Source organism: Megalobrama amblycephala, linkage group LG4 (assembly GCF_018812025.1).
Source record: "Megalobrama amblycephala isolate DHTTF-2021 linkage group LG4, ASM1881202v1, whole genome shotgun sequence".
NCBI classification, from domain to species: domain Eukaryota; kingdom Metazoa; phylum Chordata; class Actinopteri; order Cypriniformes; family Xenocyprididae; genus Megalobrama; species Megalobrama amblycephala.
Genome location: NC_063047.1, coordinates 13,919,354 through 13,936,500, shown reverse-complemented (window position 1 = coordinate 13,936,500; position 17,147 = coordinate 13,919,354). Strand labels below are relative to the sequence as shown.

The following is a 17,147-nucleotide window of genomic DNA, read 5'->3' as shown; positions in this document are numbered from 1 at the left end:
TTTAGAACCACCACAAAGAAAAAGGTGCTGTGTATTTTGAGCTATATGAGTAGCCGTAGTTTGCTGTAGATCTCAAGCAATGCTGGAAAATGTAGTCTTCCAGTGAGCGCCTGTGGTAACAAAACCTAGGTATAGACAAGCGTTACAGTAAACAAAACAACGAACAACATTTCCATCTGTGTGTCTCGTTTGTGATAAGGCGATATAATAAAGCACTGTGACTTAGCAAACTGATCTGTGGAAATGAGTCGGACATACAGGGTCATAAAATGCGTATGGACGTGTTCGTCCAATCCAATCCAATTTAACATGGTAAATCTGGATATTATATGCATTATCAAATACTTGGGCAAAAATAAATAAAAAAATTAAAAAGGACATGTACGTCTTGAAAATGGACCACAAGCAAGCCTCTGCAGCAGTGCAACACCACAGCTTCCCTTCAGATTAACTGACTGCTTTTCAAATGAAATGACAAAATTTATTGCAAGGTAAGGCTTGGCTATATTGTTATTATTTGTTGCTAATTTAACAAGTTTTCTAATGGGTGATGAATTTGCGTGCCTTCAGATGCATCACGCGCTCGATGGCTTGGTGTGTAGATGATTTGAGATATTCGCTGCTGCAGCACATATTCGGGAATGAATGGATAGTAAAATGTGGAGTTTCGTGCCATCATGTGGGGTAGTAAATGGAGAACGTAATCTGGAATATAATGCCAAAAGACTTGTATTTTTCACAAGTCTATGTCTTCAAGTCCAAGTCAACTCTCGAGTCAAGTCTCGGGTTAGTAGTTCACGAGTCGGACTCGAGTCGCAAAAATAAACAACTTGCGACTTGACTTGAAGTCGCAGACTCGAGTTTCCATCTCTGTGTACAATCAATATAAATACTCATTTGTTCCTTTGTCAGTAAAATTGATCAATGAGCAATTCCAGCAGGAGAGGGATACTATTAGGGGCTGCTGAGATAATTGTAGGTACTATCAACTGCTTGCATTTTACATGCAATTGTCGTGATTTTCAAGTAATTTATGAATTTTTTTTTTTAGGAAGTTTTCATAAAGTGTGATAGTCTGTTAATGTCTGTAGTATGTATGTTTTGTTGGTTAATGTTGCAGCAGTTCTCTCATTCAAAATTAATTTCTCCCATGGGAGACTATAAACAGTACCTTGAACCTTGATTATATATTAATTACTATTTGGGTAAAATTGCTTTTCTCAGAGGACCCCAGAGTTAGTTAAAAATAAAGGAACACTAACAAAAAACAAAACAAAACAACAACAAAAAAAACGTACCTTTAGGGGTTCAACAGCTTGTCATGTTAAAATATATTTTATACACTTTTAATATATTTTATACACTATTTTATACACTTTTATATATGGTACTAATATGCTCCAGGTGTATACCCTTGAGGGTTCTTCCCCAATGACAAGCAAAAAGTGCAATTTTCCACTTTGTTTTCCTGAAAGTGTAATTTGCTCTGTAATTTTTAATCAAGTTTATTTGTGAAACAAAAATTAATCTGACCTTCTTCTTTAGATAATGTTGCCCCACTGGATGTTTGTGTATTTTAAGTCCATGTTCCTTTATGTGTTGTGTGTGTGTGGTGTCTGAGAGGACTCTTGAGGAGATTAAACAGTGGTCAGGAAATGGAAGGAAGACAGAAGATGAGAAGATGGAGAGATGAACAGACAGAAGGATTCTGCAGTCCTAAAGCAGAATGCAAAGCAATGCAGCTGAACTCATTCAATCACCTCTCTTCCCTTTATCTATGGAAACAGACAGAAGGACAGATAGACTCTCAGTGTGTGTGGGAGCTCTGCTCTCTGTCCATTCCTCCATCACCTCTGCTTCTCCTGGGTCATCTGTCTATTGATGGCTGGAAAAGGATGAGCGATATGAGGCGGAGGAGTCAGTCTGCTACACTAACCAATTTCTCACTGGTGAGTGAACTTGGCGAATCTTGGCAGGAAGACGCATGGAGTGTGTCTGTCTCCTGCCCTGAGGTCCAGAATTCACAATGTAGGTGTTACTATTCAAAGAACACAGGCAGTTACGGTTGTTACAAAATTGCACAAATGTTACAAAATCCGCACAACATCTGGGTGTGTGCACATGTGAAGAAAAATGACACTGTGATTGTTCTGGACAAACAGAGTTTGAGAACGATCAATAAGTCCAGCAGCAATCGATACTCGTTGCTTCCTCTCCGACAAACAACATGTTCTTTTCTCCTCTATCTCGATTTCTATTTTTCTGCCTTGTGCCAAGTCAATCCCTCCATCTTCCGTTTCCTTTGTCTTTTGCCTTGTCTCTCTCCTTTCCACCCCCCACCCACCTGCTTGCTCTACTGCAGTGCGCTCTGATTGGATGAAAGCTTGTCTCGAACCATTTTAACTTTGTCCGAGTTGGTTATACCATTGGCTATCTCGAACAGGCCTGGGCGAGAGAAAGAGGGAGGGCGGGGGACATTCCCCTCTGTACCGTACCCGCTGCAGGGAGGGCGCAGTGGGCATGACTTTGCAAGCGAGGCCCAGGCAGACTGGCGGCCTGCCTGGATAGGACTGGATGGAGCCGGACCGGCCTGTTTGGCCTGGAGGCCTTTAGAGATTAAGGTTTATTTGATCGGGCACATCCATGGGCAGCTATCCCACAACAAAGATGGGCTCTAAGAGGGTGCCAGGAGACTGCTGAGTCATGTTTTCTTTCTCTTGCTTCATGCACAGATGTGCCGAATCCTGACACGATTACTGTGGTTTCAGAAAGCAAATACTCTTGCAGTTTTATAAATGCCTCAGTATTTATTGGATGCCCGTTTCCGTCTCAGAGTAAATTGCAACTTTATTCTCATAATTCTGACTTTTTATTTCAAAATGTGACTACATTTTATAACTGCAACTTTATTTCTCACTTTTTCTACATCTCACAATTGCAACTTTATTTCTTCCAAACTGTGACTTTATATCTCACAGTTGTAACTTTGTTTCTCATAGTATTTCAAAATGTATCTTTATTTCTCCCAATTTTAGTTTTTTTTTTTTTTATCAATGTCGCAATTGCACCTTTAATAATAATTGCAACACAATATGACGTTGTATCTTATGTTTTTCATTAATGCAACTTTATCGCAATGTGACTCACTATGTGACGTCATTTGACTTTTTATCTCACAACTGCAACTTTGTGGGATAATAAAAATCTCCAGAGAAAGAAAGTCACAATTAGGAGACACATTGTCACATTGCATTTTGTGTTATGTAACACAATCTCACAATGTGACTTTGTACCTTGCTATGTGACTATGACTTACAATCCAACAATTACCTTTTCATTTTTTACTCTCAGGTGTTTTTCCACCTGTACAGTGACTGAATGCACGTTCGTGCTGTCCACATAGACTGTAAGAGATGGAGAGCAGAGTGTAGTATGTATGTGGAATACCTTTCCAACTATAGGATCACACAGGGGACTCATACATGCACAACTGCTGTTCTTCTAGCCAAATTATGATGATGATATCTGGTTGACTCATGAATTGTGACTACAGAGGGGCGGTGCCACCAACCACTCCCTTATTATAACACTGTTCTGCTGGGTCATGTTTTGAAGACAGTTGAACAGACAGCTCTAACAGGACACTGGAGTGACAGTCTGCCACCTCTAGGTTCTCTACAGTACTGCAACCATGCATATCAAGGGGCATATAACATTGATCTTACCTCTATGTGGGAAATAATCAATTCCATGTTGAATTTGCAGGTTCATCTGTAAGGGACATACAAAAAAATACCCCAGTTTAGTGAAAGAATATTATAGTTAAATCTTTAAAGAAATGTTCTCAGAAGTGTCTCAGAAACAGACACTGCGGTTCATGTCTGAACTCAATGCCTTCGGCTGACGTAGACACGTCATGATCTTTACTCTACCCCCCATCTCTCACTCTGCCACAATCTATCTTGATCCCTTCATTTATTTCTCTGTGTACTCTGGAATTATTCTTTTCTCCTGTTCTAAACCTACCTTAGTCCCTCCCCTCTGCTTTCCTCCCTCCCACGTTGTCCTCAGATGCCCCGGCCTGGCGCCCTGTTTAGCTCATGTTGGTGCTTTTCCTGTCTGTCTGTGTGTGTGTGTGTCCGTGTGTGTGTGTGTGTGTGTGTGTGTGTGTGTGTTTCTGTCTGTGTGTCTTAATGTTTCAGTTTTTCCTTGTGCTTCACTGCATGACAAATATTTACACATTTTTATTGCCAAAGCAAAAGTGGGTAAGGCAATCATTATTAAAATGAAAGAATATAAAAGAAAAAAATATATATAATGTAGGTAATATATTTCCCTACTTGCAAATTACAGTTTTTCATTATTTGGCATTGTGTCAAATTTGTGAAAAACCCGTTTAATTATGTTGGACTTCATTTCACGTACTTCATTCAACTTCTCACATACAGAACCGAAATCCGGATTTGTCTCATTTCCTTTTTATTTGCATTGTAGGCAAAGTCTAACCTTTTATCTTGTAGAAGCTATGCTTTTCTCTCTCTCCCCCCCCCCCCCCCCCCCACTTTCTCTTTCCTCACTCTCTGGTTATTCCCTGCTTCCATTTTAATTAACGTTCTATCGCTCTCTCTCTCTTTCTGATGAGGAAGGGGGTGGGAATTGGGGTGGATATCCGCATTGGTTGCCATGGCACCAGACAGCTCCATTTCTACCAATGCACATGAGTAAAGTGTATGTGTGTGTGTGTTTGTGACTGTGAGACACTGTGCAAATTGTGAATGTCTGTGTCTTAGACTGTCATTCAACTGTAGTGTGACTAATTCACAAGCTACATTTAGTTTTTTTGTTTCCTAAAACAATCAAAAGTTCAATGACAGATTAAAAAGAGGCCATCAAAAATTGCCTACAAGCCAGGCTAGTGTGCAGAAGAGGGTGGGGATGATCTCTTTTTTTTTTTTTTTTGTTACTTTCCTGAAGATGGATTTAACCATTTTGGATTTCACTAGTTTGGTTTGGTGTTTCGCTTCCATTAGGGGCTATTTTAAGAGCACATCTGCTGCAAAGCTTTCTATTCCTCTTAGTGTCTCTGATCTGTTGCTGGCCTTATTCTGGCCTTTTCTCCTCTCTCTTCCCAGAAGAGGGCAGTATTGTTTTACAGACACCCCTTAAACAGAATTCTGAACTATGACCACGGATCTGAGGTCTTCAGGTTCAGTGCTATTGAACATGTGGCCCTTGTCACTGGGAGCTGAGAATGATTATAACAGTGAGAAATAAAAAAAGCTTGTGGATACTGATGTATGATCAAGTCCTTTACAGGAAAACAAGCAGGTACAGGACAGTTTTTCATGAGAAACAACAATGAAAAACTCTTCATGGGTCCTCATTTAGCATCAATTTTAAGAAAAATGGGACAAATGTTTATTTGTTTCCATATGTTTTTGTAAATGATTGGACTACACATTACATAAAAATACTGTTTAGAAATATCAAGATGCAAATAAAATAAAAGTTCATACAATAGGGGAGTTTTTTGGTCTTTTGGTGAGAATCAACTAAAAAAAATTCTTCATGGAATCTATATTTAGCATAAGCAAATTTTAAAAAGCTGGGACAAGAAACTGGGGGAAAATACATTGGTCTGGTTTCCATGTGTTTTTGTGAATTTAGGGACTCTACATTTAAAAAAAAAAAAAAAAAATGGTGTTTGGAAACCCCAAAATGCATTTAAAATTTCCAAAAAAAGTACATAAAATAAATATGTTTGCTTCAGGTGGTTAAAGTATTTTTCAGTAAGAAGACATGCATATTGACCATGATATCAACACATTTACCGAATAAATTCCTAAATAAGCATCACAAAAGTCACGTGCTTTGCAAGATTGTATAACTGAATAATTTGCTCAGAGAACAGAAAGAAAAGATGTTTCTCTGGTCATTTAAAAAGTGGGAGCCAAAGCCAGTCCATAAAATGTTTGCCAAACAGTTCTGAGAGGAAGTAGCCAATTTCTACAGAAGTGATGATTTTGTTCTCTTGAGCATGGGGTTGGAAATGTCACGATTTTATTTGCAAACGGTTTTTGCAACATTCCTTTTTCTCACCTAAATTAATTTCACAACTTGAATGTAAACACAGCTAATAACTGTAATAACTAAGCGGGGCCACCGCTTGCTGTATCCTTGGAGCGTAGGCACTAAACAAACTTGCAGAGACACAGTGACATTCGCGCATACACACATACTCTACAAGCACATACACTGACTACACCTCAGTGTAAGCGTACAGTACTGTTGAGGGCCTTTGCTTTGAGGATGATCCTCTTCACCAAGTTAAACAAAAGGGCCTCTCCAGTGGCCTGTAAGACAAACACTCTTCCTAGAGAAAACACTGGCACAGTTACACTGTAACCTATACTGCGTAAGAGAACGCCCGTGCATGCACACACACAGCTGTGCAAAGGCCCCATGGAGAGGTACAACTATGCGGATGTCTTGAGCCCAGAGCAAAGTAAAGACAATAGAGCCTTTGACAGTCTGACTGTTTCTGTATTTCACTACAGTCTTCATTTTGCCTGTAGTTGTCCTTTCTTTTTTCTCTTTGGCCTCAGACTTTCATATAATTTATCTTTTATAAAGTTTGTTGTTGTTTTTTCTCCACACATCTAATTCAGTTAGATTTTAGTTGTTTCAAATCAGCTCAAAGAGGTTCAAAATTGTTTGACAGATTTACATATACTTGACAATTTTACTTGAATTTTACTTTAACTTGATCCATCTGTTCGATCCTCCTATTTTTGGCTTTACTAGATTAGAAAATGCTCATTACAGGTAGGTTTAAAGGAATATTCTGCATTCTGTACAAGTTAAGCTCAATTGACATGACTTGTGGCATAATGTTGATTACCATAGAAATTAATTACCACCTTAAATACTCACTAGCTGGGTTTCCATTAAAGATTTGCTAAATTATTACTATTAAACTATTGCAAAATGTGTGTTTCTGTTAACTAATGTTATGCAAGTAAACAGTAATTTTTGTGGAAAATCATTCTAAAAATCATGGCAACGGATGTTAGTAGGTTTAAGTATATCGCAGCCACTGCACTAGCTATTATTTTTAATAGAAGGAGACTTAGGCGTGTTATCCAACCATTAATGGCAAAGGAAGCCCCTTATACTTGGGAACAGCCATATTTGAAGTGTTTCTGGGTGTTTCTCCCTCCTATCTCCTATCTGGTCTTGATAAGTTGTGGCATTTCTTTGTTGTTTAGTTAAATCATGAGTTTAATAAAAAAAACTGTCTCATCTTCTGTCCAAACATGCCACGCCATCTTTAAAGAATGATCGACTTTTACGTACACCAGGTGACCTGTAAATGAGGAAAAAAACTGTTTCCAGTACAGTTTTGCAAAATATTCCTTTTTCGAATTGCCTGAAAAAAACACCTCATACAAACTTTTTTGAGATATATGGGAGTTTATGCGAAATTGGGTTTCCATTGGGCATATTTTCAATTCAGTAGCATAATCCCAAGATGTAAACAATGCGTGTTAACGTAATTTCAGTTTGAAAATTAAAAAAATCCAACTTCATTGTCATTACGCCTAAAACCGTAAACACGAGAACAACTTTACAGCTCAAATAATACACAAGTTTTAACTAAAGAATTGCTTTTATTAAATTAGGCATCACTTTTTTTGCTTTTAAAAGGTGCAGTAAGCGATTTCTGAGAAACGCTGTTGATATTTGAAATCACCAAAACAAACATGCCCGTACCCAAAATGATCACACCTCTATCTTGATAGCTCCGCCTCCAAATCCACAATTATGCTATGCAACACAGGCACCTCCCTAATGAGAGTATACGCCCCTTACTGCTGAATGGTTTAAGTGTGTTTTGGTGCTCTCTCCGATCCACTTTCAACAGCGTTTCCGAAATTGCTTACTGCACCTTTAAAACCTCAAACATTGGTCCCATTTACTTCAATTATAAGTGTCTAAATGTAAAAGTGTAATGTAAAAAAGTTTAAATAATTTTTTGTGGTAATCAACATTATGCAACAAACGTTGTGATTGAGATTAACTTGTATTGAACCCAGAATATTCTTTTAACTGGACAACACAAAGAATCAAAATTGCACAAAACAGCCATGGGTTTTTAGAGAGAACAAACTTGGTTTCCACCCTAAGAGGCCTCTCTGGGTAGGTGAGCATGTTAATGTATGTCTCTGAATGTATGTGCGTGAACACTGTAAACATACAGTACTGCTCTGAAAAAGCTGCACCCTGTGACCCTGGAAACTGCTGCAGTGCATCAAGTTCATTCATATACATGCGTACAGCGGAGGCCTCTCTGGGAGAACACACATGCCTTCTCCATGTGACACTGCCAGCACACACACACACATATGTGCACATGTTTGGCTCCTTCCTTTCCTGAGCGGCAGACAAATGCACGGAAAACACGGACCTCCTGCTAATTATTGCGCTAGTAAAAACATAATTTCTGTCCATTAGGGTGAAGTCATATGTCCATTATACATACAACACTGATCGTGCTGAAAATGGACTAGGTTTGAATTTAGAACTAAAAGATTAATATAGTTCTAAAGCAAAACAGTCCTAGACACTGTTTGTACTCTAAAATATATTTTGGTCAAATAAGAGACATTCTGTGGCTGTAGATGTCCAGTGAACGGTGAAAAAAAGAAGAATGAAGAAAATCATCCCTCAAAGTGTTGCTCAACAAATCCTTGTTTGGACTGTGGCCAGATGTCCTGAAACTGTATCAACATACATGTTGCCTGTCAAGCTACATTCCAGACCTGTTCTTTCTCTTTCTGGCTTGAGAACGGACACCTCAGTCATTTACCTTTTCATGAGAACCCACAGCTCTTTCATTGTTACTGGTACTCTGGCTTCTCAGTTACCACTGAAATGGATGTCTTAAGGGGGGTTGGGTTTCCAGTCTCACATTTTGCCATATTTTCTGACTGAAAATAGGAAGCCTTTTGAGAAACAAGCTGTTCAGAATGTCTCTTCAACCAGAGAGGTCTAAATATGGCCAGAATAGCATTTAAAGTCAATCAAAATGTATTCTATTTAGTTTTTAAATGTATGCTCATGGTCTTATTATGAATGATTTATCAGAACATATTATTCAAAAGAAAAAAACAGTCTTTGTAATATTTAATAATAAAAAACTTTTTTCCTTCTAGAACAAATTTCCCTTTCTGCTGACGTCACTATGTCCTTGCAAGCTATTGGATAAAGCTGCTAAGGAATTGTTTTCGCAAACATTTATTCTGGTCTGTAACGCACACTTTTTATCATCCAATCAATTCCCAATGGACAAAAAGTCATACACACTGTACTGAACTGTTAACATCAACATGAATTCCTGTTACTTATATAGTGACGTACATTATAGAAGTAAAGTGTTGTGAAAAGCACTTTACGGTTGAGTACAGTGTGTGTTTTGTGTGTGTACAGCTACATGACTTACCACATGCTTCTCTGGACATCAACATATGAAAGTATAATAAACACAGCGGCCACTTAGCTTTCTTCAACTGCTTTGGCTGACTTTCAAACACAGTCTCATTCTGTCATGTGTAATGTACACAGAGAAGCACTCATGTTTTGCTAAGAAATGCTCAAAGTCTAACGATGTTTTGAGACATTTCTGCTGGATAAAGTGAACAAAGACAAGGAGACCGTTTCATATCTGCAAAAGAAACCCTTTCAGCTGCATGACAAAGAGAACACGAAGGACTTAGACAAGAATTCATAAACAGATGTTTCTGAAAACCATTACACTGTGCTCTGACGTTTCAGAGATCATTTACTTTACCGAAATTAATCCACGAATTAACACTGGAATGTGATTTCTCTCAGTGGTTGGATTTACTACACAGAAGAATGACTGGAACGTGTTCTATGGCACCTCCCTAAAGCAGTGCTGCAGGAAGCTGGAAGAAAACCAGGAGTGTGCTATTTCCAAATCGTTTCAATGCTATCTGTGTGGTTCTCATAGGAAAGAAAAATAAATAAATTAGATCTTTTTAATATGTATAATATATTATATAATATTATAGTTGTTTCTACCAGACAGCATCAAGATTAAATTGAAAGCAATTTTGTTTGCTTAAGCTTACTGCTTCTCTGCTTCTCTTCTCCCGAGAGAAAAAAAAAAAAAAAAAAAAAAAACTAGTAGTATCTCATAAATTTCAGAAGATGGTCACACACTGCAAAGATTTATCAAAACATTAAAAGTCAGTGATTTCAATTATCTTTCAATCTTTCAGTAGAAACATCTAAGACAAAACTGAAGCTTTAATAAAATATTAGCACACATTAAATTTGTGGTCAATAATTGTGAAGGACAATAATCTGTTTTGTCTGAATTATAAATTAAGCACTAAAAACTACAATCAATAATTTTTAAAGCAACAAGTTCATTTAGGCATCAAAACATCAATGCACAGAGTAAAAAATAGTTTTTTAGAATTTTAAGAACATTTAGATGACAGCATAGCTAATCATTATGTAAAAATAGGGGAAATGAGCATTTTCCAATAACGCATATATGATACCAATATATTACAGAAAGGTTTCCTGAGCTATGAAGGAACAATCTCTTGATGTTTCTCTGAATTGCTGTCATTAGGTATTGAAAAACAAAAACTAAAAACACAAACACATAGCAAAAGGGAAACGTTTTACAATACAAAATACTCATTTGCCTGACTGTCAGACTGTATTTACATATGTGCGAATTTGCATCACTAAAGCTTATAATGCACAACCATAAATATAAACATGCCTGAGCAAAGAGTAGTGAAGAACTGTGTGTTCTTGTCACACCATTTGTCAAATGTCCCCAAGAAGCTGTGTGCATGTACCATTATAAGCTGCTCAAATTCTGTTCCTCCAGTCTCCAGTCACACATACAGTTGACCTGCCTGACCCCTGCAACCGTGGCAACCCACTTCCTGTCATTCTTTAGACTATTCTGGGATGCATGTAGATGCACTATTCTAATCTCTGTAGCACCATTCACAACCATAAATGCTAGAATAATTGTAGTAAGAGAAAATCTTTTTCGTCACCATAGCAGCAGCATTCCTCTCAATACCCATATAATCTAATAAATAAAAAAACAAGCAAAGCTAAAAGAACTCTGTCAGGACTCTATAGTGTAATTTACAGCACACTACTTCTGATCTATTTCTGGATGGAGAGTTGTGTCCCTGTTTTGGTTGGAGGCACAGGGAGATAAACAGTATCTTTAGTAGACGAGAGTGTATGAAAAAATAGATGGTATTTTTACACAGCTGGGTCAGACTTAGCCCAAGGCATCTCTGTCTCAGACTCTCTTTTTTCATCTACCTCACGACTAACTGTGTCAGAAGTCTCTCTTTCTGTTTATCTGTCCTGTTTTCTTCCGAATTCTCCTCTTGATCTTACAGCTCTTAAACCTGTCAGCTACTTGCATCATTAATGTTTGTGTTTGGCCAATTATAATGAGGTCACAAAGTCTACATCTGTTTAGTGCGTCAAATGAAACAGAGTGTGGAGAGATCTCTGAAGAGTTCCTCATGCAATATATTTTGCATTATGTTTTTGTGGTATATGGTACTTAATATGTTGAGTCACTTTAACTTTTGTTAAAAGTATACTATCTTAGATTAAGACTACTAATAAGACACACAACCGTTCAAAAGTTAAGATTGTGCCCCTTTTTTTTTCTTTTATTAAATAAGGTTGAATTGATCAGAAATGTAAAGACTTTTATATTTATATATTCAAAGAATCCTGAAAAAGCATGGTTTCTACAAAAATATTATGCAGAACAACTGATCTCTACATTAACAATAAAAAGAAATGTTTCTTGAGCTTCAAATCAGTATATTAGAATGAAATCTGAAGGATCATGGGACACTGAAGACTAGAGTAATGCTGCTGAAAATTCAGCTTTAATAATTACATTTCAAAAGGTATTGAAATAGAAAGTTATTTATAGGGCTGTACCCGAATATTCAACTAATCGTTAGTTGACTAGAAGAGGCTCAGTCGACCAAAAATTTTATTAGTCGGTTAGTCGCAGAAGAAAAAAAAAAAGCCTGTGGCGAAGTCAAGCAGTCCGTGAGGGACAGATCGTTAATGGCAGGTCCTCGTGGTACATTATGTCAGGCAGGAAATCCAAACGTTCGTATACTCCATAGACATGCAAGTAGTAGCAACTTTACATGGCTGTGCTCGCTCTAGCGTTAACCTGGATAAATGTGCACTATTATTAGCCGCATATCCATGTGTTTGTGCGGAGTGTGGAAGCTGAAGTATATCGCGATTACTGCAAGACATGGAGGTGCCGGTGCATTTTTTCTTGATAACAGCGGAAAGAACTCAAAATACTCTGTCATTTTTGGTCATACGAACACAACATTCGAAACGGTAAAGGGTCTATTTTTATTTGTGTAAACTCATTAACAAGAAAACGTTCTGCCGTTGTAAGATAAAGAAAACAAACAGGATGCGCTTTCTGCCGTCTTGTTCTCTGTGAACTTGAGCAAGTCAAAAAAACAAGCTAAAGCTTTGTGTATACTTGCCTCACAGACATGAGAAATAGTCATGTATAGAAAGCTTGAAATGTCAAACGATTGTCAATTAATTAAAGTGGAAAACAAATATTCTCAAATTGTGTAATCTGTACGAAACGTGCACTACTACGGCGATTACGAGTCAGCATCGTTGACTTAATTTCTGCAGTTGAAAACAGAAAACATTATCAATAAATTATGAAACTGTTTAGACAGATTCCTTGCTGTTTTTTCACAACAATCATTACTTTTGCCGGTGTGCTGTGGCAAGCTTTATGTGTGCGCTTGTGCTATGATTAGGCTATGTATTATATATAGGCAATTAAAGGCTCATTATTATCTTTATATGGCTTATTAATATACAAGTGCGATTAATCGACTAATCGCTTAAATGAATGATTATTTGTCAACAAGAAAAATCTTTAGTCGATGGTAGCCCTAGTTATTTAAATTTATTTTAAATTCCACAATATTAGTGTTTTTACTATATACTTGATCAAATAAGAGACTTCTTTCAAAAACATTAAAAAAAAAAATAAATCTTACAACCCCACACTTTTGAACTGTATGTTCTGTTGAGTTTCTGACCATATAGATACTAAAAACATCTGTGATCTGTCATAATGGCAAATCAAAAACCAGATATAGGCCTAGTACTCAATGTATTTTCAACATTGCTGCCCTTCTAGTTGCCACACACTAAATTTACATACAGACTGTCAGACTTAATCTAGCTCAAACAATCTCATATGCTCCTTTTGCATTTATAAGCTGAGAACCGAATTTTATGCACAGGACAGTCAACTTTACATGTGCTGATAGTCGTGCTTCAGTCGGCACATTCTTCTCTTCTGAATTTAGCAAGCAAAATGCAAAGCACTTGCTAATTATGGATTGAGCAATATGATGCTTGTACTTTTTTCTTCATTAAGGCAACCACAAGTGAAGTGCTGCTTTGTATCCCAACAAATAAGCAGATGAGCCCACAAGTGATAAACGTAATTATGATACTGTAAGCAATTAAACATTTTTACTGGTATTAGCGAGATAATAATATAGCTTAATTTTACTTTTATACTACTAAACATGCTATGAATAAAGACCCTGGATGGATTAAAAAGTGGATAACATCATTCAATTGAGCTAATAAAAAAAAAAAATTGTATTATAAAATACAATACAAATGGGAATACAAGTGCCCACACAAAAGCGCACTGACTACAGGTGCAACTCTTTTCTCTCTCCCTTCCTATGAACTGACAACAGAAAGAAAGCAGAAAAAGAGTAATATAATATGGGCAAGAGAGAGAGGTTGGAAAAGGCACTTTTGGTTAGTTCATTTGAGGCATGGCGGTTTTGGCAGTTGCTCTGGGCAACATGCCATTGTTTACATGTGGGAGGGATTAAAGCAGTTCTGAGCGACACCATTGGCCGAGGTCAAGTTACACTCTATCAACAACTATTTTGAAATCTTGTTGTGAACCCAGCAGTGCTTCCAATTCACCTCACAAAGCCTGAAATGTAAAATTAAAATAACTTAACTAAATGAACGTTAGTGCCATGAAATGATCAGACCTCAATTTTCTGACACAATTTGAAAAAAATTTATATTGATATAACTGGGTTCATACACCTCAGCATCATGTGGTGCTTTTCAAATAGCAATAGTTCATATGCACCTTAGATAGTTTCTCATTAATTATATATGAACACTGTGCTTTAAATAATTTATTTTTTACAAGGCAGAGTGTGAAATCTTCAGACATTACGCAACAGCGCAGGAAGACAGAAGTAGAGCAAAGGTAAGGAGGGGAGGAGAGTATTTACCAAAATCCCACGGACACTAAGAACAAATAAAAAAAAAACTCTTTCTACAACATCTAAAAAAAACACATTTGCACCATCATCAATCAAGAAAAATGTAGAACATTTAGTTTATTCACATGTTCTAACAAACTCATATCTGCAAGAAACACCCCCAGTTATTATAATGTAATCTGATGGGTTCTCCAGTCATCATCTTATTCAGTTCAGCCACTAAAAACAGCATCCAACCAAGAACACAGCTTGCCCGTAATCTGAACTTTGACCTCTGAAGGACCAAAGTCTCTCATGACCTCATCGTCTCCTTTCACAAAAACAATGGGAGTCACTGTGACCTCTTGCTCCTTGGTATGAGCCAGCTGAGCCAGCAGAGCAAAAACATGAGAACTAAAAAGAGTAGGAAAGGGAGGAAATCTGACTGAATCAGACACAACAAGAAAGACTTTTTAATCACAGATGCCTCCTCTGTTTGATTTCGGTCCACTTTTCTCATTCTCTCTTAGTGTAACAGAATCAAGCACTGAAGACTTGAAGTTGGAGTTTTCATCAAGTGCTAACAGACAGGCTTGTGAGCGACACAAGTGTTGAAAGTCCACTCTGTGACCAGTGGTGTGTGTGTGTGTGTGTGCAAGTGGACAGTATGAGAGGATGATGATGACTGAATGACCTTCACATGTGCCTGTTGTTATTTTCCATAGGGGTCAGCCACTAAGAATGCACGGCATGCAAAGACTGCATGTGTCTCTCTTCCTAGTAAGCCCTTTTCTCTCCCTCATTCTCAGTCTGTATCTCTACCTCCCTTTCTGCTCGTTCACTCTGTTTTCTTTCTGTCAGTTTCTCTGCCACATATTCTTTCGTTCTCCATAAGCACAAAACTTGCGACAAGAGATTGAAATGAAGTTCAAAAAGTATGGCTATTTTAGGCGGTTTCCCCTCAGGATATCCTTTTGAACATGTTGTATATTTTCAAACTCTTGTGCAGATTACCACCCAACCACCCCTGAACCCGTACGTACGCTTGTGCAGAAAGTTACCCGTCAACTTTTCCAGGCTGTGCGCACATTGCTAATGCAGCATAAGCATAAACAATTCAAAGCCCTTAAGCAAGTAACTGATGAGCGATTGTATGGATTACAGAGCGACAAGAACGAATCAGAGCTTTTTCTTGCATCTCTTGGCTTATCAGTCAGTCGGCAGCATATGCAGACAGCTGTGAAGAACTGCTTTGAAGCCGTCTGAAACTATGACTCTATATGTGCCCCCTCAAAACACTAGGGAGAGGAAGAGAGAGAGAGTCTCTAATTCTGGATGCAGTAGATGTCTGGACGTCTGAACAAAGGAGACATAGACGAGACAGACGAGGAAAAAGACGACAGCTGAGTCCATCATACACTGCAGCAGTGAGCAGCCCCTCTGTTAGGATTAATACACATCTACAACACACACACGAACACTCCGGATGAGTATACGACACACACACACACGCATGCATGCACACAGACTCGTATGATATTCATTCAAGTATATAAGCATAACTCACATACAGCACATGCACACGGATCCCAATAGATCTCACTTTTACAGATTTTATAGAGTAGACATAATGTCAACAGTACTTTTATCAAGTATGTACGTGCAAATCAAACATTCTTGTCTGCACAAATATAGTCTTTTTACCCTTCTAAACTGATCATATGCTTCCCAAAGTGGAATACGGTTACATTTTTGACATTTAAACCGCCATGTGTTTAGATGAAGAAAACCTGTGTGCTAACTTTAGACCCTCCCATTGCCATGAAGTGAAAAACTGTACTGAGAAAACATGCTCATGGTATCCAAACTTAACCTCACAAACACACTCACACACGGCACTCAGCCAGACTCCAGAAATCTACTTACCCACTACTCCACGACTTCAGCCATCCGTTCAATGTCTGAAAAATTCAATGTCTTTTTCAATATCTGAAAAACATGTACAACATACTGCTCTGCGAGTCTATTTCACTTTACTTTTTTTCCTTTAGGAGTCAGTTAAATCCAGTTTCAACCTCCACCCTGAGCAACAATAAGAGCGAGAGAGAGAGAGAGAGAGTGGTAGAAGCTAGTGAACGCTCCAGACACAAACGCTCAGTGAAAAGACCACTGCCACTTTTCTGCATACTCTTCCACCCCCCACCCTCCTCTGCTCTGCTCTCCTGCCCTCCCCTCTCAGAGACTCAGTCCTGTAGCAGAGCAGAAGCCATCTGGTACAGTCCAAAGTCCACTGCAAATGCAGCGCGTGTGTGTGAGAGAGGAAGAATTAAAATGTACTGTTTGCACTGTATTGAGTTTGCATCCCCACAGCGTGTGGAGTTATGTGGGCATTCAGTATGTTTTTTGTTTTGTTTTTTTGAGACAGGACCATTGGAAGTCGTGGCTTACTTGGTGCTATTGGCAAGTAAAAACATGGGGGGAAAAAGAAGAAATAAAACACTTTTTAACAACTTAGTAGTTCTAGTTTAGTATTACAGTAGGCTACAGCTTTCAATTAACGTGCATAGGGCATGATGCTTCTGCATATATATATTTGTCTATTACATGTTTGTTTTCTTTTAAGGTGCAATTGACAGACATAAAACAGTGCGAAAATAGCATAAAACTTACCATTTAAGTGCATCTTAGCTATTTTAAATGTCCCTAACTTTGTTTTGGAGGTCTCCTTTAATAGGTTTAAAAGGTCACACT

The 17,147-nt window shown here is 37.9% G+C and overlaps 1 long non-coding RNA gene across 2 annotated transcripts in view; it reads right to left on the bottom strand.

Moving 5' to 3' along the window:
* Positions 1–16,571, bottom strand: part of LOC125266747 — a 42,782-nt gene extending 26,211 nt beyond the window's left edge. Inside the window, exons 1-3 of one of the 2 annotated variants that reach the window (XR_007184549.1) lie at positions 16,434–16,571; positions 16,323–16,357; positions 3,726–3,771 (exon numbers count right to left, since the gene is read on the bottom strand). This is a non-coding gene — a long non-coding RNA (uncharacterized LOC125266747). Of the gene's footprint in view, positions 1–3,725; positions 3,772–16,322 lie in introns of both variants that reach the window. The other variant, XR_007184548.1, reaches the window with a different exon arrangement.
* Positions 16,572–17,147: the final 576 nt, after the last annotated feature.